The sequence below is a fragment of the Rattus rattus genome, chromosome 2 (assembly GCF_011064425.1).
Source record: "Rattus rattus isolate New Zealand chromosome 2, Rrattus_CSIRO_v1, whole genome shotgun sequence".
Taxonomy (NCBI): Eukaryota; Metazoa; Chordata; class Mammalia; order Rodentia; family Muridae; genus Rattus; species Rattus rattus.
This window is the reverse complement of record NC_046155.1, coordinates 63,328,883-63,344,138: the sequence shown is the minus strand read 5'-3', so window position 1 is coordinate 63,344,138 and position 15,256 is coordinate 63,328,883.

Sequence of the window (15,256 nt, the reverse complement as noted above, 5' to 3'; positions counted from 1 at the left end):
AGGTTTCTCCACTGCAAAGGCCTTTTCTTTGTTGTCTTCTTCAGTTAACAAATATTCTATGGCTTTTAAAGAATTTGTCTCAAAAAAGAAACCTTACTCTCATTATCCACATCACAGTGTGTCTCTGTGTGTATATATGCTAGTGCATGTGTGTGTATGTGTGTGCACTCAGATACACATATGTGTGCAGGTGAGTGTACATGTGTGTGCACATGCCCACAGAGTACAGAAGGTAACCTCAGCTAGCATTCCTCAGACCCTGCTCACTTGGTTATTTTAAAAGAGGGTCTCTCACTGGCATGGAGCTGAGCAAATAGGGTAGACTGCCTGGCCATGAACCCCAGAGATTTCTCATCTCCATCTCCCTGGCTCTGGGTTTACAAGCATGTGTCACTGCACCTGGATTTCATTACATGGATTCTGGGGATCTAACTTGGCTTCTCGTGCCTGTAAGGCTAAGCACTTTACCAACTGAGCTATCTCCCCAGCCTCTCGTGCATTTTTTATTTGTACATTTCCATAAAACACATTCAAACCTTTTCTACTTGCTAACAAATACCACTGTGTATTTATTAGTGTCCCTTTCACCTCAGCCTGAGGGCATGAAGTCAACCATTATACTCAGCAGTCAACTGGGGTGACCCCTCACCACCACTGCTGCTGAGCTGAAATCTGAAGTACTGTGGGTTCATTTCATCTGCCTGTTGATCCACTGATGTGGATGCGTCAACAGCATCACTAATTTGTATTCATGAATAATTTGCATTAATTTGAGCTTGTGTGATGACACCAGGCATCACCCACACACTTGCTGGCAACATGTTCAAGTCCTTTTCCAACTTTATCAGAGCATTTCCATCATTCCTACTGACTTGCAAGAGCTCTTCATTGACCCTGTATGCCGTTCCTTTATCAGACACATGTTCCGATGTAGCCTCCCCCAGCCGAGACTGGCCTGACCTCTGTTCTCCTACAGTATTTTAAGTAGTGAACACCATTGTTCAGGAAGTACAATTTTTCTATTTCCTTTGCATTTCTGGTTTAGTCTTTCCTTGTTCAATGTAAGAAATCTTTTTCTAACCCAAATATGGCAATTATTTTTTTTCTACAGAGTTTTCAAGAAGTTTTAATTTAATCTATGATCTATTTTGGGTTAAATTTTATACACAGTATAAGGTAAGCACTGAGTTTCCATTTTCATATAGATATTCTGATTTTTCAAAAGCAATTGTTAAAAAGAGCATTCTTTCTCCATTGAATTGGCTCGATGCCTTTGTAGGAAAGGCACAAAGCCATACATGTGTAATTCTATTTCCAGACCCTTCATCTTATTCCATCCTTCTGTGTCTATTCTTATGCTAATACCACCCACACTACTGATAAGTTTCGTATTAAGTTTGATTTCAGCCACTGTAACTCATCAAATTTTCTCTTTTTCAAAATTGTTTTGGCCCTTCCAAGTCCTTATATTTCCATATCAATTTTCAACTCAACTTGAGATTATCCACAAAGGCTGACACCATGCCCCAGGCACTTGAAGGTATCTCATCTAAGCTGACACAGACACAAAGTGTCCTTGGCCTTCTTTTGTTCCAGGACTTTTCAGTTCTGTTTTCTGTACTCCTGTGAATCCCTGGCCATGTTCTAGAGAAGGAGCTGAACCCTTCTGCGCCCTTGCCGTCAACTATGCAAAGCCCTGGCCTTCATGTGGTAGAACCCCAGACAACAGTAACAGACTAGTTCTGGATGCCAGTGAAGTGATCATAGCCTGGGCGGAGTATTGGCAATGGGCCTCACTGGCCTAGAATCTTGGGACTACCAGAACTACCTGTCTTGATTCACACACCTAGGCAGAACCTTCAGTGACACCTGGATGGGATGCTAAACCAAACATGGATGCCATACCTTCAGGATTCCTTTCAGGATCCTGGCAGTTCTCACCTGTCTACAGCTTAGTCCTTAGAAATGGGGAAATGCTGCACACATATGTAAAATATCTGTTACAACAGTTGTGGGTGACTATTTCATCATATGTGATGTATTCTATAATTAGAATCATGTTAGGGGGCATTTTTTTCAGAAGAATCAACAGGTATTAACTGCCCTGGTTGTCATCATTTCTCTACATGGGCACACCATGGTACCTGGTGAGAGCTTAGAGAGGCATCCTCAGGATCTGAAGCCACTGTGGGGGGGATGCCCTCAGCTCCTTGGGTTTCTTGATCTCTTACCCACCTCCTCATCCCATTACTGCACAAGAGGCAGCCGGCCAGATGCTAGATTGGCACAAACCGGACACAAAGCTGGACAAAAGTAGAGATGCCCATTCCCTAGAGAGACCAAAAGGTTTCCTCCGAGTCTCCACATGTGAACTGCACAGGACACTCCTGCTCTCATAGCTGTACCACCTAAAAATAGATGTTCTCTGGCATCTCTTCCCTCCTCTAAAAAGGGGGAAAGGCAAGGATATATGAAGGAGAAAAGAGAGAAGTCAGGAAGCTGGAGGATGGATGCAGATTATCAGGGAGCACAATCCTAGGCAATAGAAACCTTACAGCTGTGAAAAGAAGCAAAACAGACAGAGCAGGGGCTGGAGAGTTGACTCAAGAACTTGAGCATATCCTGTAAAGTGTAGAGCCTTGCCCTTCTGGGACTCAGGAAGCAGGGTACAGGGGTCCCTTCTGAACAGCAAGCCCTTTCCACATCCAATCAGAGAACCAGGCAAAGAGCCCGGTACATTTTAAATTAAAGTAAAATGTTACTACTGCTATCTTAGAAATTAAAACTTTTATTTATGAGCAGGTTTGCATTGCTTCTAAAAAGGAGGGTCCCTTTTCCAAATGTAGAAACTGCATCATGTAAGTCCCTGCGATGGGTAGACATACAGCCACCAGCTCCCATATCCACCTCTTCCTCAGCTATGGTTGTTGTCATGGAAACTGGGTGGCAGCCAGCAGCAGAGGAACAAGGGCTCTTTCTTTTTCATTCTGTTACCTGGGTTCTTAATCTTCAGTCTGTTCCCATTTCTAGGAAATTCCATGCTGACTATGGGAGACTTTCGATGACCTTGGCCAATGAATGCTTCTTGTCCAGGCAGAAGTTGTTTCCTGTAGGCTGAGTGGGGACCTCTAAAAGTCACCAGAGGAAGGAATTAGTCCTCTTAGAGAGTACAGGCTGGGCAAGGCCACTCTGGAGAGGAGCAGAGGAAGGGGATTCTGGGGAAGACACATTCTAGACAGAGGAAGAAACTGAAGGAGTCAGAAAGGAACATCTAATGACTAGTCTGTGGTGGACACGAAGCTGCTCCATGAAGGCTGGAGCAGATTTAAAAGAGGAGGAAGAGCCAGAGCCAGGCCCCTCAGGGCTAGGGACACAAGAAAAAAAGAGCTAAGACTCTGCCCATGGGGACCCATCTTCTATGGCGGACAGTTAGCATAAATATGGACAAGCAGGCTGGACATCTCCAGGGAAGGGAGACAGGGAATTGGGAGAGGTCTCACTTTCCTGCTGTGGAGTCTGGTAAGCTAAGATCTGGAAATGAATGAGACACCTGGGGCTGGAGACACACGGGATGTTGGCAGGAAGATCTGGGTAGAACAGGCTGGAGAGGTAGCCAGCAGCCAGAAATCCTCAGGCAGTGCTTTTCTGCCTGCTTCAGGGTATTCATGTTATGAGCTCACAGGTAGAGATAACACAGGCTAAGGCTAAGACTTAGGAAGTAAGAACATGCCACACCTGGGGCCACCCGTGCAGTGTTGTAACCAACCTCATAAAAGTTTGTCACTCTCGTAGGCAGCATGTGACCTAACTGTGAACACAAATGAGATCTTACACACATGGCTCTAGAAAGAGCTGTGGTGCCTTGTGGGTCACTGGCCTTAAGAAGTATAACTTTCTCATAGGGTCAGGCTTGATGCTCTAGCCCAGTAGTTCTCAACCTTCCCAAATCCTGTGATACTTTAATATGGTTCCTCATGTGTGACCCACAACCATAAAATTATTTCATTGTTACCTGATACCTGTGATCTTGCTACCATTAAAAATTATAATGTAAATATCTGATATACAGGATATCTGATATGAGAGCCACCAAGAGGTCTTGACATAGATTGAGAACCAATGTGTCTAGCCTATGCTCCCATGAGGTGATGCTCTGAATTGGAAGCTTAACTCAGACCTCACCCCCTTGGCCACCACCTGCATGGACCCTTGTCCCGTTGGTCTCTGGAAACAGACCATGGCAGGCAGATCACTTTCTGTGAGATTTTAAGTCTCAGTAACCCCAGGGACTCCAGCATGAAGGAAATCAAGATTCCCACATGGTAAGGGAAGCAAGTAGCTGAGGTGAGGCAGGCTCACTGAATCTCTGAGGTTGTGATCATTTGTCTTTATCCAAACAGGAACATGTGGCTGATGGTCAGCTGGTTTCCATGGCATGTAGACTCTCTTTCCCATGTCCTAAGATAGAGAGGGGTCCCCCTAGATTTGAAAATTTCAGGTCTTAACAAGGGAAAGGGAGAGAGATTGGGGAACACACATTCCTGAGATGACTAAACATGGTGGCCAATCCAGTGTCTACTCCCCTTGCCCCAGAACACCCATATGTGTATGATTTCCATCCCATCAGACCAACGAGGAATTTCTGAAATCATTAAAACCCAGAGCACTTAGTGTGTTGTGGTACCAAACATAGAAAAACACGGATATATCCATCGTTTGCTGTCTTGCCCCACTTATCAATGAAAACATCACATTTCTGTTTAGGAGCTGCTGTTTATCCTCTACCCATCATCACAAGTGTGATTTGAAAAACAAACAGAGTTCCCAGCTGCTCCACAATTAAAGTGCCTGACAGTTTATGTCTCCTGTTTGATGTGTGGCCTGGGAGGTGAGAACTGCAACAAATATGTCCTTCCACATTTCTGAGCTGTGCTGTCCTCTGCCTCCTCAGGATGCTCTTGAGTTTTCATCAGAGATTCCATTGGGGGAATTTGAGATGATACCCCACCACCACCAAAAAATGGCCATTGAGTTACATGACAACTCCTAAGTGACTTAAACTGTAATACAGAATTAGAAAAGAATGATTCAAGAATAAGCTATGTTTCGAAGTGACCTCACATTGACACAAGGTCTCACAGTGAGGCAAGCTCCCATAGTAAGGCAAGGTCCCATGGCGAGGTCTCAGAAACTATCTTACAAAGAGAGATTTGGACCGATTTTGAGAATACATGGGGTCTCATCATGGTTCTTCTCTTTTCTATTCATGTTGTTTTACAGTGACAAAGTATCATGGCGGAGTGGATAGACTGAGTCTGAGCCCTTCCAGGTAAACAGTGGTGGACACTTGTGAAGGACCAGGTGTTGAGGTCCGTACATGCCCATCCACAGCTGGAAACACCTTCCCATACAGCATGTAAGCTTGCTATCTGAAGACACAAACTAAGTCTTTTGATTGCTCACTTATGAAGCATGCAGCCCCTCTACTCAGCAACACACTATGTCTAACCAGGACTCCCAAGGAAGTAACATAGTTGGGCAAGTGAGCAGCCCTTAGGAATGAGGAGAGATGTCCCACTCTGGAGACTCAGGCCCAGGAAGACTCAGGCCTAAGGCCAGACTCCAAAGGCATGCAAGGATCCTTGTCCTGAGGAAGGAAGTCATCTGAGAGAGACAGAGAGAGAGAGCATCATCCCTCAGAGCAGTACACAGGGAGGGAGGCACTGAGGAGCCCGAACAGTATAGTCTGGGAAAACCTAGCACAAGTCCAGATCCTGTACATCTACAATGTGTCAGAACAGACTTCCAACACCCCAGGCTTGTTCTGGTCTGAGGTGGACACCATTTGGGTTTCCTAGCACTTCTGGGGAACAAATCCCAGAGTACAGGATTCCAGAGATGCTCTGGAGAGGCAGACCCCCAAATCACAGCAAGAGACTGTACAGAAGCCCAGCTGGCAGAGCTGCATTAGGCTGGGTGCCTAACATGTGAGTTGTTCTGCATTTCAGATCCTGGTACCGGCTGGCTACACAGCCTGCGCCATCACCATGCTGAGCTAAGCACTGTTACCACTGTCCAACACCCAGCCTTCCCACTGATCTAGCCTGTGGGTCCTATGAAATGGAAACTTCTGGTTTGTTTGTAAAGTCAGTTATATCAAGTGATGTTTTGCTGGGACACACAGATAAAAGGATGTCTTGCTAAAGTAGCCACAGGAAAGGACATTTTCCTGAAGCAGACACAGGGGAAAGGATGTTTTGCTATAGCAGATACATGAAAGGACACATGATATAAATATGAGCACACAGGCGGTGGGAGACGGAGCATTGATTTGGTTTGTGCCACCTCACTATTCTTTGCTAACAACATGTATGTATCGGTTCACCTTACATAGCATCATTATTGAGCTCCAGTTGTGGCAACACTGCCATTGAGAGAAACATGACTCATGAAGCTTCTACAGCTGATCTCTTGCTGCTTCTGTGGCCTCAGGCTGGTTGGCAAGCCTTGCCTGCCAAGAGGACTGGCCTGAAGATGCTGGTTTATATGTGGTGTCTGCCTGCCGAGAGGGCTAGACTATAGCTACTGATTTGTATTTGGTGTTTGCTACAGGTCTGAACTGCTGACAAAGAAGATTGAGCCCACCCCCCAATGAACTGTGAAACAGGTCTACTTCCCCCCTATCCTAATAACTTTTCTCTTCCACTACCTCTGGTGGAGCTTGACTGTTCATTAAAGTAGGCTGCAAAAATGCATGCCTACAGTTCAGATTAGATATTTCCATAAACAGAATCTCCCTGTATCATGCTATTGTGCCACAGTCCTGTACTCTGCAGCCCAAGGCATGTGGCCGCATGGTGACACACCTCACTCCATATCAATCAAGGCTTTAGCATCCTTTAGGCCTAGAGATCTAACCTCTGCAAAGTTCACCAAGCGCATGATGAATGCCTTTCCTCAGCATTGCTGTTCCTTCGTCTTGAACCCCACATTCGTGAGCTTGCCTGCACAGTAAACACAACTCTATCTAAATTTCTAAGTAGACTTCGCCCTGGTGTGCTCACTGAGCTCTCACACCTGAGAAGCCACCTAAAATAAAGGAAAGCAAAGATGAGGACGAGGCAAAGTCACTGGCCCCCAGCATATGGAGAGCTACACCCACCAAGGACTCACAGGTTGTCATTGATAATACCCTCATGCACTGGTCACATGTTCAATTTGATCCCATCCCAGGAAGTAACCTCACTAATGCGTGGAATCTGATATCCAGCTATATTGCAATAACGGATAAAATATCCCCTCAGCCACCTTCCCCCATTATAAGGCCTTTATGCCCAAATCAGTTTAAATTTACTTCTTAATTATGTACATAGCTTTCTTATGTGAAGCTTCTGACTAGAAATATGTATCTCATTTTATTTTATGTTTTTCTATCGACCCAAACACAAAGGCATTTTTCTTAAATACTGAATGCTCATGTACCTTTTTAATTAAAGCTTAAAAAGCTCTTAATTAAAACCATAAATCACAGACAGCAATTTCTACGTAAATTGTCTGGCGAGCCTTCCTACTTCTCCCTTCAGTTCCAGGGTGACCTATGCGGTGACGGACAGGCAAGGATGGCATTCGTGTTAACGGATTTCAGAGCAGCAAGATAGGTAGGCAAGCATGCTTTCTGACCAGTCTTGGGGCTGCACCACAGTTACTAGCCAGGTGCCTTCTCAGAACTTACTCAAGACACATCCTTACCACTCTGCTGTCCTTAGCTGCTCCAAGAGAGAGCAGAGTCCCAAGTCCTCTGTTCCCTCACCTCTGGGATATGTAAGCAGTTTAGATAGAAGAGTTAATGTGTTGGAAGGAACTGGCCACATATTGATTTTCATTTTTTTATAAGTTAATAAGCAAACCTCACAAATCCCTGGTGTCCTGTAGTATAATTGGCAGGCCATGGATTGCTCACACTTAAAGGTACAATTTAATAAGCTTTCAAATGTTTATAGACCCAGTGCACCAAAATCAACACGAGGAAAATGCCTATCCCACCTCAAAGCAAATGTCTCTTTTAGATTTTACTTCTTAATTTTTAAATGATTTTTAAATTGTTTTAAATGACTTCTTGTTTAAATTATTTTTAAGTGTGTGTGTATATGTGTGAGAGAGAGAGAGGGAGGAGGAAGGGGGGGAGAGGAAGGGGGGGGGGAGAGAGGGAGAGAGAGAGAGAGAGAGAGAGAGAGAGAGAGAGAGAGAGAGAGAGAGATCCAGTATGTGCACCAGGAGATGTATTAATTAACTCAAAGGCACTGCATCTGGTAGAGCAGCTGCAATCACTATCTGATTGAGTTTTCAATAGTCAGCTTTCATTCTCCAGGATCCATCTGTCTTCTGCACTGGCCAGATAGGAGAGTTAAAGGGAGATGTGGTGGGAATCACCACCCCTATATCTTTCAAGTCCTTGAAAGCCCTCAGGGATGTGATACTGTTTTTGATTCACTATTTCCTTTGACAGGAAATGTCAATTGAGAAATTGTCTCTATCAGATCCAGGTGTAGGGCGTTTTCTTCATTAGTGATTGTTGAGGGAATGCCCAGCCCATGGTGGGTAGTGCCTTTTCTAGGAGGTCATCACAAGTTCTATAAGAAAGCAGACTGAGAAAGCCATGAAGAGCAAGCCAGTAAGCAGCACAGTAAACCTTTATGGCCCCAGGGTGTGTGTGTGTGTGTGTGTGTGTGTGTGTGTGTGTGTGTGTGTGTGTGTGTGTGTGTGGTATTGCTACTGCTGGTGTTGTTGTTGTTGTTGTTGTTGTTGTTGTTGTTGTTCCTGTATACCCTATAAACTCCCAAAGTGTTTTTACTTTAAGCAATCAACTACCCTTCAAAAGTATTTAATTAAAATGCATAGGATGTCTCTGCATTTATCCACTTTTAGGACTCTGGAAATTGAGGTTTCCTTCTGGCATTATTGTCTTCCTTCCTTTTACTGTCTATCATTGCTTATCTCTTCTGGTGATGATGAATAACCAACTTTTGCATCTGGAAATTCTTTGAACAATGTATCCATTACTGAAGAATTCTAGGTCAGCATTTCTTTTTTATTTGGTTTGTTTCCCTTCCACTGTTTTCTGCTTCCATTGTTTCTGATGAGAACTCTGCTGTTGCTCTTACATTGTTCCTCTGTGTGCATCGGTTTCCTTCTGGCTACTTTTAAGCTTATCTATCACTGATTTAAACAATTTTATTATCGCAGGCCTACTGTCACGCACTTTCTGTGTCTCTTGTGGTTGTGGTTTGTTGAGTTTCTTGGATCTGTTAGTATCAGCAATTGAACAGTTATTACCCACATTTCTATTACCCCTTTGCTGTGCCTCCCTTCCCCATTGCCATTCTAATTACGAGTTTTTAGGTTGTTTGGCATGCATATTATGGTTCTTATCTATGTCATTTTTTTATGACTTCTATTGATCAAAATTCAAGTTCAGAAATGCACTGCCTGCTGCTGCTAGACACATGTGTCTATTAACTAATGACTGTCTAGGACACGGTGTCTTAATATGCAGGGTAACATCATCTTCCCCAACACTCCCCACTAATTTTTACATGAACCTGCAGCCTTCACCCTAAAGGTTTGCATTGGAACATTTCATGTCTTTCATGCCCCAACTTCAAGGTGTTCAAAGTTCCCCTAGCTTCCCACAGTCACAAAGCAGAGTCGTAATGACTATTTTAATGTCTGTTTGCCAATTGTACCATGTGTCATTCATGAGACAGCCTTTCTGTTGATATTTTCATTGTGTAGGGCCATTTTGCCTGCTTCTGTGTGTGGATGACAATCCTTGCTGCATACGAAACACCGTGCGTTCCTTTCTTGGGTCAGCGTGTACCTGTGTTCTTGCAGATAACCTAGCTGCCTGGTGAGAGAGGAAGCTCAGTTGCATGGAAACAATTTTGTCCTTTCAATTCTTGATTTTAAGCCTTGCCAGGCAGCAACAGTAACATTCTGCCTAAAGTTGATTTGCCAAACCCTGAGGTACCAAGATGTCCTGTGGACCAAGAAGGGATCCATTCTGGAGGGTGAGGATGGACACTACAATGTAATGAGAGTCTCTCCTTTTGTTGCAGTGTTCTCTGGCCTGGGCAGTTTCCTGATGTATATGTTCATTGATATTGATAGGGTCTCCTCTAGAAGCTCCTGCCATCTTCCTGTGGTTGGCTATTTCCTCTATGGTGTCCTGCCTATGACCTTGCCTTGGTCTTTCCAGAACCCAGCATTTTTTAAACTTGGAGACCCTAGACCTACTAGTTGCCCTTCCTTCCCCACAGCTGGAGGAGATGCTGCAGAGCAAGGTGGGGAGAATTTCCTGAACTGATCACTGCCCATAGCCTGGCTGGTAAAAGGAAAGTAGTGAGCTCTGTGCTCCTAAGTAGTACTTTAAAATCCACAAGTCTGGATTGACTCCCCAACACAAAGACTGTATCCAAATTTTCCAGTGGACATCTACTAGCTCTCTTGGAGCACTCTCATCCCAGAAATTCATACCCCAAGCTCAGGAGGTAGCATGAACCCTCAGCCACCTTCTAGATACTTGAGAACTGGATCCAGTGCCTTTTGGGTAGGGATGGAGGACATCAGCTGCTATCCACTGTGACTCCACTTCTCTCAAGAGGGGTAAGCATCAGCAAGTGAGTGAGAGGAGCCTGCTCTGTGGGTGTTTGTTATGCATGCCCAGAAAGACTCCTCTTGGTAGCTGCCTAAAGGAAGAATATGCCCCCTAAGTTGTCATCAGATCTGCAGCTCATCTTCACAGCTAGCTCCTTAAATAGCTATTAATGGAACACCAACCATCTAAAGATGTCTCATGGGAATCCTTCCTGGCGATAGCTCCCACTATTGGAAGAGACACTCCTAGGAACAGAGGAATGCTGAATCTGTTAAGACATACAACTCTAATGGGGACAGACCCATCCCTGTCACTCTACTGGGATGCCATCACCTCATCCCCATAACACCAGAACACTCACTACTTGTCCAGTCACCAAGTCAGGACAATTACATCCCAGATCAGCTTCCCCACCAGGATGTCCGTGCCCCACTTCCATTCCAGCCCAGGTCTTCACCACTAGTTTTGGTTCTTACCAGTAAGAAGTCATTCTATGAGAGGTACTTTTTACTGTTCCTTTTGGACACTATTTTGGGGGGATAATTGTTGACTTAATAAGTATCACCCATTCTGTGTGTGTCCTACCCTGTTGGAGAAGAACCAATGAGAGCTGTGTATCTTTCTCCAGTCCAGTCACCACCAATGAGTATTATGCTGAATCAGAAGGGTCCTGGCTTTGAAATGTTTTGAGAGGTGGATTTCTAGTGTTACTTTTCTCTGTCACTAGGAGTTGGATGTTAACTGACAGAACTGGGCAGGAAGCATGTGTCCCTGCATTACCAGTGAGCAAGGAGTCCACAGGACGGTACCATGAGTAGCTTCACTGTCTCTAGCAAGCAGTGGATGCAAGGGGAGGGGGCTGCATGTAGAATATGAGTCACTTCTCGTGGGGGTCAGAAGCCAGGTATAATGCCCTTGTCACCTCAGCACATGAAGAATCATGTTCCCAAAATCCAAGCAGAATGGAAGCCACTGTCATGGGGGAGAGTCTAGTGATGGTGTCCTGAATTCAGTTCACTGTGACATGGACATTTGGCAAACACATATGCATTCACCCAGTTCTACCAGGCCTGCATGAGCCCCACTAGCTATTAATCAAGGGTCTTAGACCAACATTGGTTACTGTGAATTGCTGGCCCTGATTGCATAGTTTAATGTTTGTGCACCAACTCTGTTCCCATGTCCCTAGAATGCCATGCTTATAAATAAGTCCCAACTCCTGCGACCTTCATCTCTGTCCAGGCAAATAGCCTAGGGCCCATTCCCATTTGTTCTTTCTACAATATCCAAAGTAGTACTTGTGAGCCTTATGCTTGGATGGCATGTGGAAACCCTGGCGCTGGTATCTGAATCCACAGTGAGAAAAGCCTTCAAACCCACCCTTGGTGATGTCCTCAGAGGTCAGCCCAAAGTGGACGTGAGGAAAGGCAGAAGGTGGTCTGTAACACAGGGACTGACTCTCAATTTGCTCTCCATGCAGAGAAGTAAATGCCAATGTCACAAAACTCCTCAGCATGAGCTAAACGTCTAACTCTACAGTTGCATTGCCTCAAGTCACCTTAGACTAGTGAAAGGCCTGCTGGGAAATCAACTTGGAGGTAGAAGGTGACCAATGAGGAAGGCTAAACCCTCCCCCATAGTCAGAGGATTGAGCTAGCCTGGAAGAGCAGGGCATGGCTGAAGAACCCTGTGAGCGAGCAGCTTGCTTTCTTGCAGGGAGGAACATTTTCCCTGCACTCACCTCTCCATGCTGCCCAGTAGCTTCCAGAGATACCTGAGACAAACCGGTACCAACTGGGTACTGGGAGCCTCAGGGTCTCAGCAGTTCTATTGCATGACAGTGAACTGAACTGTGGAAGAAATGCAGTGACCCTCCCTGAGCAGTGAAGCTGGGACCCCAAGGCCCACCCACAGGGCACTGGAACAGCTCCACAGTCTAGTGGATGAACAAAAAGCAGACTCAGTCATACCTCAGTCTGGCTGCAGGGTGCACTGCCCCCTGTCTGTATTAAACCTTCCTCAGGGAGTCGTGCTGGCTTTCCAGGCCAAACAGAATTATCACACTTGGCAGCCTGAAACAGCATCAGCCCTTCAGTTGCCCAGGAGTCTGGTCTCACTCAACATGTCCTCCTCCCCACTCAGGCCTTGTTGGAATTAACCTGGGGCAGGTATTCTCTAGACTGTCAGAGGAATGGCCTTCTAGACTCTCTTGCTGGCTGAAGCCAGTCCCACTTCCCAGAATTTTTTCTCAGGTCCCACCATTGGTTCTCCTCCACGCCCACTGTCAGAATTTCTGTCAGAGGGTCTCTCACACAATATGATAATTGCACAGACACTCCCAACAACCGCACAAAACTCTGTAGGCTGGAAGCAGGTCATGGATGCTGCTGGCTCTCAGAGGGGTAGGGAGGGGGCCAATGACATGAAGAATGAACTCCACAAGATGACTTCAAGGCTCTGTAGAATCTGTTTACCACGGACTGCTGGCTATTAGTAAAGCCGAGATCCCTCCAATTATCCAGACAAGGTCAAGAAGCACAGACCAGGGTGTTCGGAGTCCAGAACAGGGGCTGGCTATGACTAAAGGGAAAAGTGGAACCTTGCAAACCAGGTAGGAATCAGCTCAGTTAAGCTGCCCGGTGGGAACTGTTTAGAAACACAGCTCACTTTATTTTCAACGATGGACAGTTTCATGGAGGCAACATTTAAAATGCATAGTCAGGGTCTACAAAACACAGGACAATTTTATTTTTCATAAATAGTCATTTCTCTGCATTTTCTGGACTACATGCAGCCCATGGCATAAAGTTCTCTCCCCAGCCCCAGGGTCTCATTTTGTATCTCTGACTGACCTAGAACTAGTTGTGTAGACCAGGCTGACCTTGAACTCAGAGATCCACTTGCCCCTGCCTCCCTAATACTGAGATTAAAAATATGTGTCACCAAACTGGACACAAAGTCTTCTTCACAGCTACAGAATAATAATGGAGTCCTCACCCAGGCCTGTGAAGGAATCACGGTGCTCCTGTGACTGTCAGTGACACCCACGCACCTACACAGGCAGTACATGGTGCTGAGAGAGCCCCAGTCCACTGCTTCAGGTAGGAACAGAAGCTACTCAACCTGCTGCTCCCCTCCTACCCGGGAGTGGCCTGGCCTCACCTCAGACACAGGAGAGGGGAGAGACCTGGGCAAGTGCTGAAAGGGAATAGACAATGAATGCAAAATGCCTTCCCAGTGTGGGAGATGTGAAGTCTGCACTTTTTAATTAATCTCTTTGGACAGTGAGCACCATAAACAGTCACATAAACAGTCACAACTGCAGAGCTTAGCTAAGCCAGTCTGAGAAAGGGAGGGGAGCCCTAGAGCCTCTTTCCAAACGACAGAATTGGAAGAGAAAACAATGCACCTCACTACTTACTGAGAGGCCTGCTTCCTGTGGTCCAAGGATCTGCAAAGGAAACCAACACATGCGGGCCCAGTGCTCAGCCCTACCCTGTCGCCATCACTGCCTCCCAACAACCCACTACCAAAGATCTGATGCTGGACAACAGAGAAAGCTTTCTCATAACAACATAAATTCGAATTTAGCAGATTTGTGCTGAAGAAACTTCTTCTTTTAGAGAGTATTTGTGATTTTGTAAAATATTAATCACTTGGACAATCACCTCTTTTCTAATAAACTATGTCGATCCTGTGGAATGCTTATAGAAACCACTGACAGGGAAGCCTACGAGCCCATGGCTGTGTCTTACCACTGGCCAGTGCGTCTGTTTTCCCTGTAGCAGCTGGGGGCAGCATTTCAAGTGTCAACATAAAAACATGGCTCTTGTTCCAAAGAGAACGAAAGGTGGTTTAGTGTGAAGCCAAACGTGGGGGACTTAGGAGACAGAGCTAGATTATCTCAGGTTCCCTGTCCTACACGGAAGCAGTTTTATGACGTTTTATAGTAAAAGACCACGTAAAGTCATAATCAGGCAGTTTTAAAATATATCAGAGGAAACATCAGAGAGGCAGTTACAGCAAGAACTGTAGACCTCACATGTTTTGACATTCTTAGATTTGGGATTAGTGGAAACTAGTGGTCTGCAAGTTAATAAACTCCAAAAAGGTTTTTATCTTTTAGTCACAATATGTTAATTCTGACACAGAGGTGAACAAGTAATGGCTGGCTATGGGGTGGGGGAGTAAAGGTAATTAGGCTCTGGACCTGCAACATTCCAACCACACACACACACACACACACACACACACACACACACACACACAAATACACACCTTACTGTGATTCTAATCAGTCAGTTTTTGCAATCAGCTTTTGTCGAAGAATTTGCATTCACACAGTGCGCAATGCTGAGGGATTTTTTTTTTTTTATTCTGAGAGGTGGAGGATGGGTACAGCTACCATATCTTCAGCATCCGACTTTTCTCTGTCCCCTCAGCAGGGAAATCCCTGAGAACCAGAGAAGAGGACTTGCAAGAAGAAAAACTCCCACTGGTTGTTGAGGCTCCCAGTCATGCATGGAAAGACCAAGCTGTGATGTCCCATTTCTACAAGGCTAATCCAGTGCTCCATGGCCAAGGAAGACTCGTGGAATGAGA